The following is a 14,432-nucleotide window of genomic DNA, read 5'->3' as shown; positions in this document are numbered from 1 at the left end:
AAAAATAGGCAGAGGCTACATCATGAGTATAATATCCCACATTTCTTCAGATAAGATACAATTACTTTAGACAATAAATGCACAATAAACTCTGGTTGCTTAGCTATTACTTCTTTTTAAATACTCACAAGAATAGCCTGACCTTCATTGATGATACCCTGACTCTAGTCTTCCAGGTTCACCTTGAAAATTAACTTCTACCAAATACATGGACACAAATTGTGTAATTCAGCCAGGATTCTTTGTGTTTGCATTAAATAAAGTAGGTTAAAATATAAAAGAAAGAAAATACATTGAATTGGTGAATTTGGGGAAAAACAAAATTTTAATAACATTCTTTTAAGTACAAATATTTTATAGTTCTCATAGGGTTTCTGAAAACTAATGTAAGTCATTAGGGAAGAGTGTTTTTTAATAATATGAATTGTTAAGTGTCCTATTCGCTTTTGCTCTGTTACTATGATCCTCTTTAGAATGTCAAGCAAAAGGTAGGACTAGGCTCAGGACCAGGCGTGATGCTTACTTGGACATTGTGAACAACTGGGGACCTGACTGCTCAGTAAAAATAAAAGGAAGTGGAGCTGCACTAAGCATTGGTCAAATGTGTGTGATTTTTTGCAGAGGTGACTATAGAAAGAAATTGGATTGGATGTTAAAGGTATCAGAAAGGAATGAGAAAATACAGTAGAAGGTAGGACAAGTTAATAGGCTTCAGTTTTAGCCTTTCAATGCACTTCCCATTAAAATTCCAATGGCATACTTCACAGACCTAGAACGAACTTTTCAAAAATTCATCTGGAATAAAAAAAGACCCCGAATAGCTACAGCAATCCTGAGAAAGAAGAATAAAGTAGGAGGGATCTCAATACCAGAATTCAAGCTATATTACAAAGCCACTGTTCTCAAAACTGCCTGGTATTGGCACAAGAACAGACATGTAGACCAATTGAAAATCATCAATATACCCTTGTTTGATGCTAGTCATTACATAGGACAGCCATTTTAAAGATCAGTTCTTACACGATATATTTAGAGGCCTCAGGGGAATACAGATTTATTAAGTTATGAGCTCTTTAAGCAGGGATTCTGCTTCATTTATCACTTTAATTTTTTAGTTTCACAATGTCTAGCATTACTAATTTCATATGATAACAATACCCATTAACTAATTTTCTTAGCAGTAAAGCAATGTATCAGTAAGCCAAGAAATATAAGAACTGGAGAATTTTTCATCAAATACAAACTGATTTCTACAAGGTCTAAACAACTTCTAATTGGAGAAAAGAGAAAAGATATACTCTAAATTATGGTAATAATTATTCTCACAATGGAACTTCAATCACATAGAAGAGTTATTTACAGTGATATAGTGCATCTTATATTCTAGAGGAAGTATTTTAACATTTAAGTATATTTCTACTCACCTGCCAAATATGCATCACAAACATTCATTTTAATGTAAGGGTTTTGGCCTTGAACTAAAATGAATGGCTATTTAAGGATGCCTTATAATAGAGCATACATACTAGAAGATTTGCCTGAGCACATATTGGAGCTCTGAAAAAATACAAACTATTTTTATTTTCCAGGGTTATAGCTGACAACATCTCATGGTTGACAGGTCAATCCTAATAAAACTATATATCTGACAATCGAGATGGCAGGAAGAGGATACAGATCAATCTTCACCTAGAAAAGTTGATGTAATATGTCATAAAATAAGAAGACACAATGAAATTATGACCTTGTATTTAATAAGTAAATGACCCTTAAATTTTAGTAACTTAAATCAGTTCCACAATATTAAATATATTTGCCTGTATGTTGGATGGAATAATGTGAAAATATTTAAATGTACCAGAATAAAAAGCCTATAAAATATAAACATTCTGTTTTAAGGACAAGAAAATAGCAAAAGATTTTTTATTTTACATGTATTTAATACACACAAATAAAAAGGAATCTCAGGGAATTCTTAATTATCTTTAAAACTTATTAAACAATCAACAAATTAAATAGTGATACCTCATAAAATTGCAATTGAAATAATTTCCTATTGGAATTAAAAATTTAGATGGGATTTTTGTTGTTATTATTTTGTTTTCTAGGAGCCAACATTTCAATAGCTTCTATTAAAGAGTGTAGCTCAACTATTTATGCCCTGATAACTATACAAAATTTTCTTATCAACACTAAATCTTTATTTGCACTTGTGTCAGGTATAATTGATTTATTTATGTTGATAATTAAGCAATTATCCCTAACTTTGGGTGCAGTGAAGAACAAAACAACTTAGTTTTGGTACAGCACAGCTCTAGAACAGCTCTGGGGCCAGGTGTTCCTGGGAACAGGTGTTCCTGGAGCCAGCTGGTCCTGGGGCCAGATTGTCCTAGGGCCAGGTGGTCCTGGGATCAGGTGGTCCTGTCGCCAGATAGTCCTGGGGCCAGGCTCCTCTCTAACAGACATCTCTGCTCTGCTCGCTGATACTTTGTGCTTTCAGCTATGCTGGTTCCACTCTGCCATGGTTGGCTTCACTCTGTTCTGGGAGGACATCTTCAGGTGCCTCACCTCAGGCAGGAACACACATTTTCATTCTTCAGTGGAAAGGGAAAGTTAGTTACCCAAGCCAAAGGGGAGTGTCTTCAGCTCTGGTCCCTGAAAGAGGTATTTTCTCATCTGTTAGAGAAACATCAGCAATGCTTATGTGATTAGAACTAATTAACAATCATTCACCTATAGTAAAAGTAGTCAGTTGGGTCTTCTTTTTACTAGAGGCCCGGTGCACAAAATTCGTGCCTGGGGCTGAAGGGGACATCAGCTGGCCTGCACCCTCTTGCAATCCGGGACCTTTTGGGGGACATCAGACTGCCAGTTTAGATGACTGGCAGTCGGACATCCCTCTCACAATCTGGGACTGCTGACTCCTAACTGCTCACCTGCCTACCTGATCGCCCCTAACAACTCACCTGCCTACCTGATCGCCCCTAACCACTCACCTGCCTACCTGATCTCCCCTAACCACTCACCTGCCTGCCTGATCACCCCTAACCACCTCTGCCTGCCAGCCTGATTGACCTTAACCACTCTGCATACATTCCTGATGGCCCCTAACTGCTTGCCCACCTGCATGATCTCCCCTAACCACTCTGCCTGCTTTCCTGATCGCCTCTAACCACTCACCTGCTTGCCTCATCACCCCTAACCACCTCTGCATGCCTGCCCCATTGCCCCTAACCATTCGCCTGCCTGCCTGATCACCCCTAACCACTTGCCTGCCTGCCTAGTCACCCCTAACTATTCACCTGCTTGCCTGCTTGCCCCTAACCTCCTCTGCCTGCCTGCCTCATCACCCCTAGCCATTTGCCTGCCTGCCTCATCGCCCATAGCCACTCACTTGCCTGCCTCATCACCTCATACATTTCTGATGGCCCCTAACTCTTGCCCGCCTGCCTGATCTCCCCTAACCACTCTGCCTGCTTACCTGATTGCCTCTAACCACTCACCTGCTTGCCTCATCACCTTACCTCATGACCCAGAATCACTCACCTGCCTGCCTCATCACCTTACCACTCACCTGCCTGCCTCATCTCCCCTAACCACTTGCCTGCATGCCTGATCACCCCTAACTACTCACTTGCCTGACTTATCACCATTAACCACTTTCCTGCCTGCCTGATTGCCCCTAACCACTCACTAACCACTCACATGAAATTATTTTTGTTGCTACTGCATAACTGTAATTTTGCTACTGTTAATAAATTGTAATGTAAATATCTGTGTTTTCCGATGGACTTAGGCTCTACAGCAGCGTTTCTCAACCTGTGGGTCATGACCCACAGGTTGAGAACCACTAGCAGGGTTGCCTAAGACCATCAGAAAACACAGATATTTACATTATGATTCATAACAGTAACAAAATTACAGTTACGCAGTAGCAGTAAAAATAATTTTATGGTTGGGGGGTCACCACAACATGAGGAACTGTATTAAAGGGTCGCGGCATTAGGAAGGTTGAGAACCACTGCACTAGAGGATATGTTTCTTATTGATTGAATAGAGAGAAAAAGGGAGAGGGAGAGAGAGATAAACATCTAATAGTAAAAACAATTATAAAACTATACTATAATACAAGTTATGTGAATGTGGTCTCTCTCCCTTTTTCTCTTTCTCTGAATATCTTACTGTATTCACCTTTACTATTAAAGGAAGCACTTTATGGCCTCTCTTTGGCATATCTGAATTGCCAGCATCACTTCTGCATTTAGGGACCATTCTTAATTAAAATAAAGTTTAGTTGAAAGCACTCATTGTGATGCCAGGGGGCTCAATCTGATAATCAAGAAAGCTTCTAAATAACTGATAGGTAGCATAGGTATGCTGGACAAAGAAATGATCAGTGGTGTAATGGGCACTGCCAGATTTCATCAAGTGACTCAGAATGGGGTACAATTTAAAACTTATAAATTGTTTATTTCTGGGCATCATGGAGGGATAGTAAATTTACATATGTGTCTATTATTAGTATAGATTCTTAAGCTGAACAGTAGTTCCATTATTTCATTTTATTATGATTCTTTTTTTAAAATATAGTTTTGTTGATTTCAGAGAGGAAGGGAGAAGGAGAGAGAGATAGAAACATCAATGATGAGAGAGAATAATTGATTGGCTGCCTTCTGCACATCCCCCACTGGGGATTGAACCTGCAACCAGGGCATGTGCCCTTGACTGGAATCAAACCTGTGATGTTTCAGTCTTCAGGCTGACGCTCTATCCACTGAGCCAAACCAGATAGGGCTTATTGTTATTCTTCATTGCATACATATATCAATATATACTTTTGTATGTTTATAGTACAATGCAAATATTTTAATTGTGCAGTTAATTTGTAATACACTAGAGGCCTGTTGCATGAAAGTAATGCATGGGTAGAGTCCCTAGGCCTGGCCAGCGATTGGGGCCTCCCCCTGCTGCCAGCTGCCAGCCAGGGCCTTCCTTTGTTCTGTGCCTCCTCATGGTGGTCAACACACATCATAGCTAGCTAGTGAGCAATAGAAATAATGATCTCCCAGTCAAACTCCCACAGGGACACTTTGCATATTATATATATATATATAGACTAGAGGCCCGGTGCATGAAATTCGTGCACTGGGGGCGGGGGGGGGGTGAGTCCCTCAGCCCAGCCTGCACCCTCTCCAATCTGGGACATCCCTCTTACAATCCAGTACTGCTGGCTCCCAACCACTCACCTGCCTGCCTCCCTGATTGGCCCTAACTGCTTCTGCTTGCCAGCCTGATCACTCCCTAACCACTCCCCTGCCAGCCTGATCAACACCTAACTGCTCCCCTGCCGGCCTGATTGCCCCTAACTGCCCTCCCCTGCCAGCCTGGTCACCACTAACTGCCTTCCCCTGCAGGCCTGGTCACCCCCAAATGCTCTCCCCTGCAGGCCTGGTCACCCTTCACTGTCCTCCCCTGCTGGCCTGGTTGCCCCCAACTGCCCTCCCCCACTGGCCTTCTTGTGGCAGCCACCTTGTGTCCACATGTGGGTGGCCATCTTTGACCACATGGGGGCCGCCATCTTCTGTGTTGGAGTAATGGTCAATTTGCATATTACCTCTTTATTATATAGGATAAGACTGTATGATATGTTTGATAATGATGTTAGTGAAAATATTCAATTGATTAAATTTTATATGTGGACGGAATATACAAAAATAATTAGACATCAATGGGGAGAAAAGAAGACTCTTGTAATAATTTAAACAATAAAGAATTTTTAAAAAGTGGATTGGCATAGTTGTTCATAGAGCATAGAAGAAAGTTAAGACACTTTTATGCAATATATATATACATATGTATATATGTATATATATAAATATATATATGTATATATATCCTATATAATAAGAGAAGAATATGCTAATTATCTGTTGTGCCTTGAGGTGTAACGACCACTGCGAAATGACCAGATGATGAATCTCCAGGAGGGTGGGGCAGCAAACTATAAGTGGGGCAGCAAAAAGCTACAGGAGGGGGCAGGGAATCAAGCTATTAAAGGAGAGGGGAGAGGGGGGCCAGGGGAGAGCTACAGTTGGGCAGCAAAGAGCTACTGGTACACGGATCTGTGCACATGGCTACTAGTATATATATAAATTGTATTTTTCTACCTTTTGAAATTTTAAGTTTTAATGCTTAGTAAGGCTATATCTGTTTAACATTAATTAAAAGTTCCAAAATAGTTTTGCTTATATCTTAGAGAAAACAGATTTTTGAAAAATAAAATAAATAAAGAACACTGTTCAGCTAAACTTTTATTCAGGTCATTTATTTTCTATTTTACTTTTTAATTAATCTATCAAATAAATGACACTTGAGTAATAATTTTGATAAATCACTTTTAATTATTTAATTTTAACTTTTAATTTGTATAGCAACTTTCATCAATTCTAATTCAATCAGAGAACTGAAACTAAGGAAGAAGATATGATGAACCATTGATACTTTATTATTACATTATTGTTTTATTTATTTATGTTATGTCATTTAATCAGTAAACAATAATGAACCTCAATCCCTTTGCCTGAAATTGTGATAAAACTGAAATTGGGACATAAAACTCTTATACTGCTTCTAGGCAGATTATAAGGTCAATGTGAAAAAAAAAATATTGGAGTTTTGATAATATGAGACCAAATAAAGTACTCAATATTTAAAAATAGTTTAAAATAGTTTCATCTGGAATTTAGGACAATAGCATTGTCCACTGAATATTAATGTATGACCACCAAAAAACATCTGAATTCATAGAACTAAAAACAGGCATATATCAAAGGGATAACATAAAGTGGCAACTTGCTGCTATTGCTGATGACAACTTTCAAGCTTCTCTAAAGCTTCAGAGATCAAAAAGCATCATAAAGTCTCCTGAAATCTCAGTGTTATCTCTAAAACATAGTAATTCAGGCAAGAAATATATATTGCAATAATCTATGTTCTTATAGTCAGTGTATTTTGTAGATATACCTGCTTTGTTCAGTTGCATCGTTGAGTAGTTTTCAACTATTCACAGCACTATTTAACATATCAACTTTTGAAAAAATATTATGATTTTTTTAAACAGCTAATATATAAAATCAATTTTACATATTTTGTTTTTTGTTTCTATCACATTTTGGTCAATATAATCTGGGGCCAATATTTGCACTATTACTGATGGTTTTAGTATTTTGTATGTATTAAATGATAATTTGTTACATAAGTTACTTTTACCTTCTAATTAGCAAATATGATATGCCCAAATTTCATGTATGTTGGTATTAATGGCCAATTATAGTCCATTTTATCATGGCTTTCCCAACCTTGATCTATTATTCACAAATAATAACTCCATAAAAGTGTTTAATTCTCAAAATTTTCATTAGACCACAATAAACAGAAATTGCTTGGTAAGGTAGCAAACAATTATTTAGCCCTTAAAATTTCCTGAAAGTTAAACAATAATTACGAGTTACTACTGAAAAGTAAACAAGATCCCATTTAAATAAATTATGTACCAAGGACAAAGTATTCGAAGAATATTAAAGTATCTAGTTAAAGGCTGAATAAAATAAAATTTTGCCAAAAATTTACATTTTAAGCAAATATCTATGCAATTATGTATATGTGTATATGCATAATTAGAAAATAGAAAGACAAATTAGTCAAGAAAATAAGTAGGGGGGAAAATTAGAAAAAAGAAAGAAATGTAGTTACTATAGATACTAATTAAAACAAACTTATTTTTATTTATAATTCTGCATTTGTACAATCTTCCCATTTACCTTTTCATTATGAGATGAACTTTCCACATATGTAAAATGATGAGATATTTTAAAAAGATATTTTAAAAATTTTACTGTATATTTAAAACTGAAATAATATTTAAATATGTTAGGAAGTTCCAAATGTTGATTTATACATATTCAATATAATTAAATAGTTATTAAAATGTTTATTGTTATTAAATATTTAAAAATTTAAAACTTGACTTTTATATATATTTAATCTTATGACATAACTACACAACTTATTTAATAGTTTATTTGTTATCATATATATATGTACATATATATATATACACATAACTCCCAAAGGCCAATCGCAGAATAATTTTAGCATAAAATAAATAATAAAATGAAATAGAGTAAAAAAAAATAATGTTATTACTGAATTACAACTCAGAATAAAATTAATATATATGAGTTTATTCTAATTAAAGTAAATGGATGAAAAAATATTGGGCAAAAGTTGAAGGAAAATAGGAAATTAGCATATTCTCAAATCATTTCCCCCAAGAAATCCTATCTAATAATAGACAAATATGCAGATTGACCATACCTCCGACACACCCACAAGCCACACCCACCATCCAATCAGAGCGAGCATGCAAATTAACCCAAACCAAGATGGCTACAGCCACAGAGAGCAAGGTTTCCTAGGTAACAGAGGAAGCCAGGCTTTCTGCCTGCCCTGGCCAGGCCTAAGCCTCCACTCAAGCTACAAAGTTTCAATTATAGAAGGTAAACAAATTCAAACAAATGGCGGCAGAATGGAGCTTGAGAGAGCAGGCCAGGGTTGCCGCCAGCAATAGGGGAAGCAAAGCTTTCCGCACACCCTGGCCGGGCCCACCCACTTAAGGCAACAAGTTTCAATTATAACCCCAACACAAATGGCTGCCGGCCTCAGAGGGAGCCCTAGGCTTGGCTCCACTCCAGGCTACAAAGTTTCAATTGTAGAAGGAAAATAAATTCCAGATACCAGGGCCTCTGCTTGGGTTGCCAGGGGGCATGGCCGGCCTGCAAACCACCACAGGCCCCTCGCTCAGGCCGCCCCACACCCCAAGGGAACCCCACCCTGGTCAGGGACACCCTTCAGGGCAAACCAGCTGGCCCCCACCCCTGTACCAGGCCTCTATTCTATCTAATAAAAGAGTAATATGCAGATTGATCATCACTGCAACACACAATATAGCTGCCCCCATGTGGTCAAACATCCTGCCCCCATGTGGACACAGAATGGCCACCACAAGATGGCCAGCAGGAGAGGGCAGTTGGGAGGCACCCGGTCTGCAAGGGAGGGCAGTTGAGAGGGACCAAGCCTGCAAGGGAGGGCAGTTGGAGGTGATCAACCCTGCAGGAGAGGGCAGTTAGGGGTGACCAGGCTGGCAGAGGAGGGAAGTTGGGGGCAAACAGGCTGGCAGCGGAGTGGTTAGGAGGTGATCAGGCTGGCAGGCAGAAGCGGTTAGGGGCAATCAGGAAGGCAGGCAGGTGAGCAGTTGGGAGCCAGCAGTCCTGGATTGTGAGAGGGATGTCCGACTGCCTGGTGGGATCGGGCCTAAACGGGCAGTCGGACATCCCTTGAGGGGTCCCATATTGGAGAGGGTACAGGCTGGGCTGAGGGACAACCCCCATCTGTGCACAAATTTCGTGCACCGGGTCTCTAGTTTTTTAATAATCATCTAAAAAAGTAACTTTCGAGTGAAGATGTCTTATAAAAGTCATCTTAACAGTTGAATGAAGTGAATGCCACCAATAATTAGAAACATCAGCATTATACAGTATATCCCTGATGTGATACATTGAGAGGGAGCATTACTTCTGTGACATTCTTGCCAAAAATACATAACCTCAATCAATCTAATTATGAGAAAACATCAGATAAACCCACCTGAGGGACATTCTACAAAATAAATAACTGAACAATATTCTTCAAGTGTCAAGGTCATGAAATAGAAGGAACAACTGAGGACTGGCACAGAATGGGAGAGACTGAGGAGAAATAACAACTATATGCAATATGGAAGGTACATTGGATTCTAGAAAAAAATAAAAGTACCTGAGTGAAAAACTTGATATAATTTAAATAAAGACTTTAATTTGGTTAATAGTATGATACAATATAGTGCATCATGCAGATATTAATTGCTTTATTTTCAAAGTTGCAGTATGGTTATATAAAATAAGGCATTTATAAAAACTCCTAATAGTTGATAAATTTTGGTAAGGTTACAATTCTATATAAATGTATAAAATAAAAATATAGATATTTATTTATATTTATATGTAAAGTATAATTAGATGTAATAAAACATATAATGTTTAATATGTATTATATGTCACCAAAATAAATATATATATACAATAGCAAAAAGCCATCTATGTCTTCAAAATTTAAGTCAAATTGAAATTAAATAAAATTTAAAATTCAGTTTTGATCACATAAGCCATGTTTTAACTGCTTAATATGCCTAGAGACTATAGTACTGAAGCGTACAGATTATGAAGTATTTCATCAATGCAAAAAATTGTGTTGGACATAGCTACTTTGAAAAGGTCTGCATTGGCCCCTGTTTTTTTACTAGTGAATTAAATAATTAAACCAATTGCATAGAATATCAAAATTACGCATGAACTATTTTTAACCTAGTAATTCTCCAGTTGAGCCCCCTCAAAAAATTGACTCAAGTAAAACAATCTCCCTCTTTCAAGAATGTGCATGTCTACTTCATCACCATTCTATACAGCATTTATGTAGTGTTTGTCATTGTAGAATAACTATTCAGTTGACTAGAAAAATACTTTATACAAATCAACTTTAACAAGAGCAGCAGTCAATTAAGAGAAGTATATTTGGGGGGTGAGTGTTAAGGAGTGCAGTTGAGTGCTAATAGGGCTACTTAAATAATATTGTTGACAAAGAGAGAAGGGGTAAATCAGTGATGTCACCTCTCTTTTCCTTTCCTCCTGGTCTTTCCATCGCATAGTCAGGTCAGTTTTCCACTGGGGATGAGTGTGTTTACTAATATTTTCCTGTAATATTTATTGGCTACAGTAAGCCATTGAAGACTCACCTCAAATTCAGAAGTGCAGTCAGAGAGTAGGTTTCAGGTATTTTCTGAACAGGATAAATATGAGGCGACCATAGCAGCTCTACTTTGTGTTGATACCTCAGAATGTTGATCATCTGCCTGCCCCAGACTCTTGTCCATGAGGATGAGACAAAATCCCCAGTGATTTCATTCTCCTGAGAATCTTACTTCAGAAGCAGGATCTGGCCACTCATTTCTCTTTCAAGGAATAATTTGTAGGACTGACATATAATTATTATCAGTTCAATTCATTTACCTTTCTTTGAATAAACATGTTAGTAGAAACTAATACATTAAAAAAAAAAAGGACAGCATTCTTGACCACAGCAGCCAGCATTTCTATTTACTTAAAATTAGCAACTTTCAAATACATTTTCTCTCACTAATGCTTCCATTAGATGATGAAACATAATTTATGTAGGAAAATTATGCACAAGTAGTTAATAGTGCTTATTGCTTCATCCTCTAGGAGTGAGATAATCACTAACATAACTTTAAAAATTCCACATATACCAGCTACTTACATGTGCTCTTTGTCAAATGAATGAATGAGAATATACTAATCTAATTAATAAGGACTAGATGAGTCAAGATGTATTTAAAATAAATATATAGTGCATTTTGCAAGAATAGCAATTTTTACTTTTATTCATTTAAGTATAATGTAATAGGAATATAAACTATTTTTACTGGAATAGTACAGTCTTTTCATGTACATAAATATATATTTAATTAGATTGTGTCTGTCATGTCTTGTATACTCATGGGAATTAAATTCATTGTGAATTATACAGTCAATATTTAAATCTTTATATAAAAGTGAGTTAAACAGGCAGTATATTTAACCTAACTGCCACATTTTAATTATTCAGAATATACTAGTAGGATGTTGATTTTATTTGGTTTGTAATTATTGTTCTGTTTTAAATATAGAATATAATCATTGTATCTGTATTTTCCCCATTTCTGTTTACCTCAAAGGAAAAAGAGTATAAACTGTTACATATTCTGGTCACAATTCTTGGCTGACATGATCCATTTATGTTCAATAATTCACCTCTCTGTGTCACTCAGATCAACTTTGTATTCATATCTCTGAGTTACTTGACATTCATCAGGGCCTTGTTCTCTTCTTGGTCAGAGATTGAGGAAAGAAAAATAGTCGTAAATACATGAGGCTCTGCCATGAATACACAAAGAACACTATTCATGGCAAAAATACTCTGTGTCTGAAATATGAGATGCAAGGTTCTCACTCAAAGCCTGGAGAGAGAGAAAGAGAGCAGAGAAAGATTGTGAACAGAGAAAGATTGAAACTTCAATTTGGGGCTAAACATTGACCATGTGAAGTGGCTTAAACAAGGGACTAGTGACAAATGTGACTCTATCTAACTAAGAAGTCATTTTCCTTATAATTCCCTTTTCACAGTGTCCTCCATCTCATCTCCGACTAGCAGGGAGAAATGAAAGCCCCTGTTTATTGTGTAGAAAGAGCCTCACATCTTCCTCCTTGGCGGAAGGTAACACCACAGTGACATAGGCAGTGGAAACTTTTTATAGCCTTTATCCTCACTTCCAGATGACATTTAAAAAATAACAGTAAGGCTCTCACATGATAACAAAAGGAATGTTATCTTCCAATTAACCATTATATATTCTAATAAGGCAAATTGATCTCCAATAAGTAAAGGAAGAATTAGAAGATAATGTTTAAATAATCCTTATCATTAATAATACAAATGAAAACATAGCATTCCTTAAAAATTTTTAGCCCTGTGAACCATTTACTGACATAAAAACTTTCATCACTTCATTAAATATTGAAGACATCCTTGTGAATAAGATGTATTATGATTATACATTTTACAGATAAAGAAACTGAATCTCAATGTAATATGGCTAATAAGTGATAAAGGCCACTTCCAATATATTTCTGTCTGATCTCAAAACCTAATTTAGTAATCTGATTGCACCATTGCTTTCATAGTCTTTTAAAATGGTATCACTACTTTTATTTCCTCTCAGAAGAACATGATAAAAATGAAAAAGAAACTCATTAGAACAAATTTCATATCATGAATTACCTGGAAAATGTTTCATATAATTTATGAATTTCTCATATTGTAATACCAGTATATTCCATAATACATTTTCTGGCAAAGACCTAAATAAAGATCTGAACAAAATTCAGCATAACTCATTAAGACCATTATTATATAGGGCAGGTTAATAAAATGGGGATCTAACTGATAAGACACATTTGACTATATTATGGTCTTCTTGTAATAAACATTTTCATTTGAGGGGAAGAAAAGCCTGATATAGAAAGAAAACAAGGTGCTTGTTTGTGAAATATGCTTTTATCAACTACTTGCACTTTTTATTTCTATACAATACATTTTATTTTAAATTTTATTTTCTAAGTATAGTGTCTATTCTCTATGTATCTCTCACTTTACTAAAATGAATTATTTTTAACAGGTTGAATTTTCAAAATTACATTGGTCACCTAAGTTTTTCCTTATCTTCGTCATGTTATATTTTACTTCCCCAATGTAGAAATTGTCATTATTTAACCTACTTTTTTTTTTTTTTTTTAAATTTCTTTATTGATTAAGGTGTCACATATTTGTCCTCATCCCCCCATTCCCATCCCACCCCTCTCCCCACGCATGCCCCAATCCCCTGTTGAACTTAACCGTTGGATAGGCTTATATGCATGCATACAGGTCCTTTGGTTGAACTCTCTCCCTCTCCCCACCCTCCCCCTACCCCCCCCTATCCTCCCTCTGAGGCCCGATAGTCCGATCGATGCCTCCTTGCTTCTGGTTCTGTTCTTGTTCCTCAGTCTATGTTGTTCATCATTTCCCCTAGATGAGCGAGATCATATGTCACTAGATATATACTAATAAGAACTGAATGTGAGACGAGCAATAATAGTTATGCTGAGAGGCAAATGAATCAATCTGTAGCGAGCTTCCCCCTGGACCAACAGTTCTTTTGAGACCCAATTTCAATGTCCAGTAGTTCCTTATGTGTACATGTCAGCACTGACCCCTCAGCTCTGGATGGTGGAAAAATGGTGGTAATGGAGGTCCGACTCCCTCTGGTTTGGTCTTGGCCGAACCCAGGGGCACGGCGTCACCCAGACTAAGGGGCACGTGGCCTCACCCCTACCCAAGGGGCACGTGGTCTCTCCCGGGCCTGGGACCCAGCCTCACCCGGATGGATCCAGGGGCGCACAGCCTCACCCGGACCCAGGATCTGGCTTCACCCGTACCCAGGGACGCTTGCCCTCTCCCAGACCCAGGGGCACGTGGCCTCACCCGGGCCTAGGTGCACGAGGCCTCATCCGGATCCAGGGACACATGGTCGCACCCGGACCCAGGGACGCTTGGCCTCTCCCAGACCCAGGGCCACTTGGGCTCACCCGGGCCTAGGTGCACGAGGCCTCACCCGGATCCAGGGACACATGGTCGCACCCGGACCCAGGGACGCTTGGCCTCTCCCAGACCCAGGGCCACTT

Source organism: Eptesicus fuscus, chromosome 8 (assembly GCF_027574615.1).
Source record: "Eptesicus fuscus isolate TK198812 chromosome 8, DD_ASM_mEF_20220401, whole genome shotgun sequence".
Taxonomy (NCBI): Eukaryota; Metazoa; Chordata; class Mammalia; order Chiroptera; family Vespertilionidae; genus Eptesicus; species Eptesicus fuscus.
The sequence above is the reverse complement of the archived record's forward strand: the minus strand, read 5'-3'. Positions refer to the sequence as shown.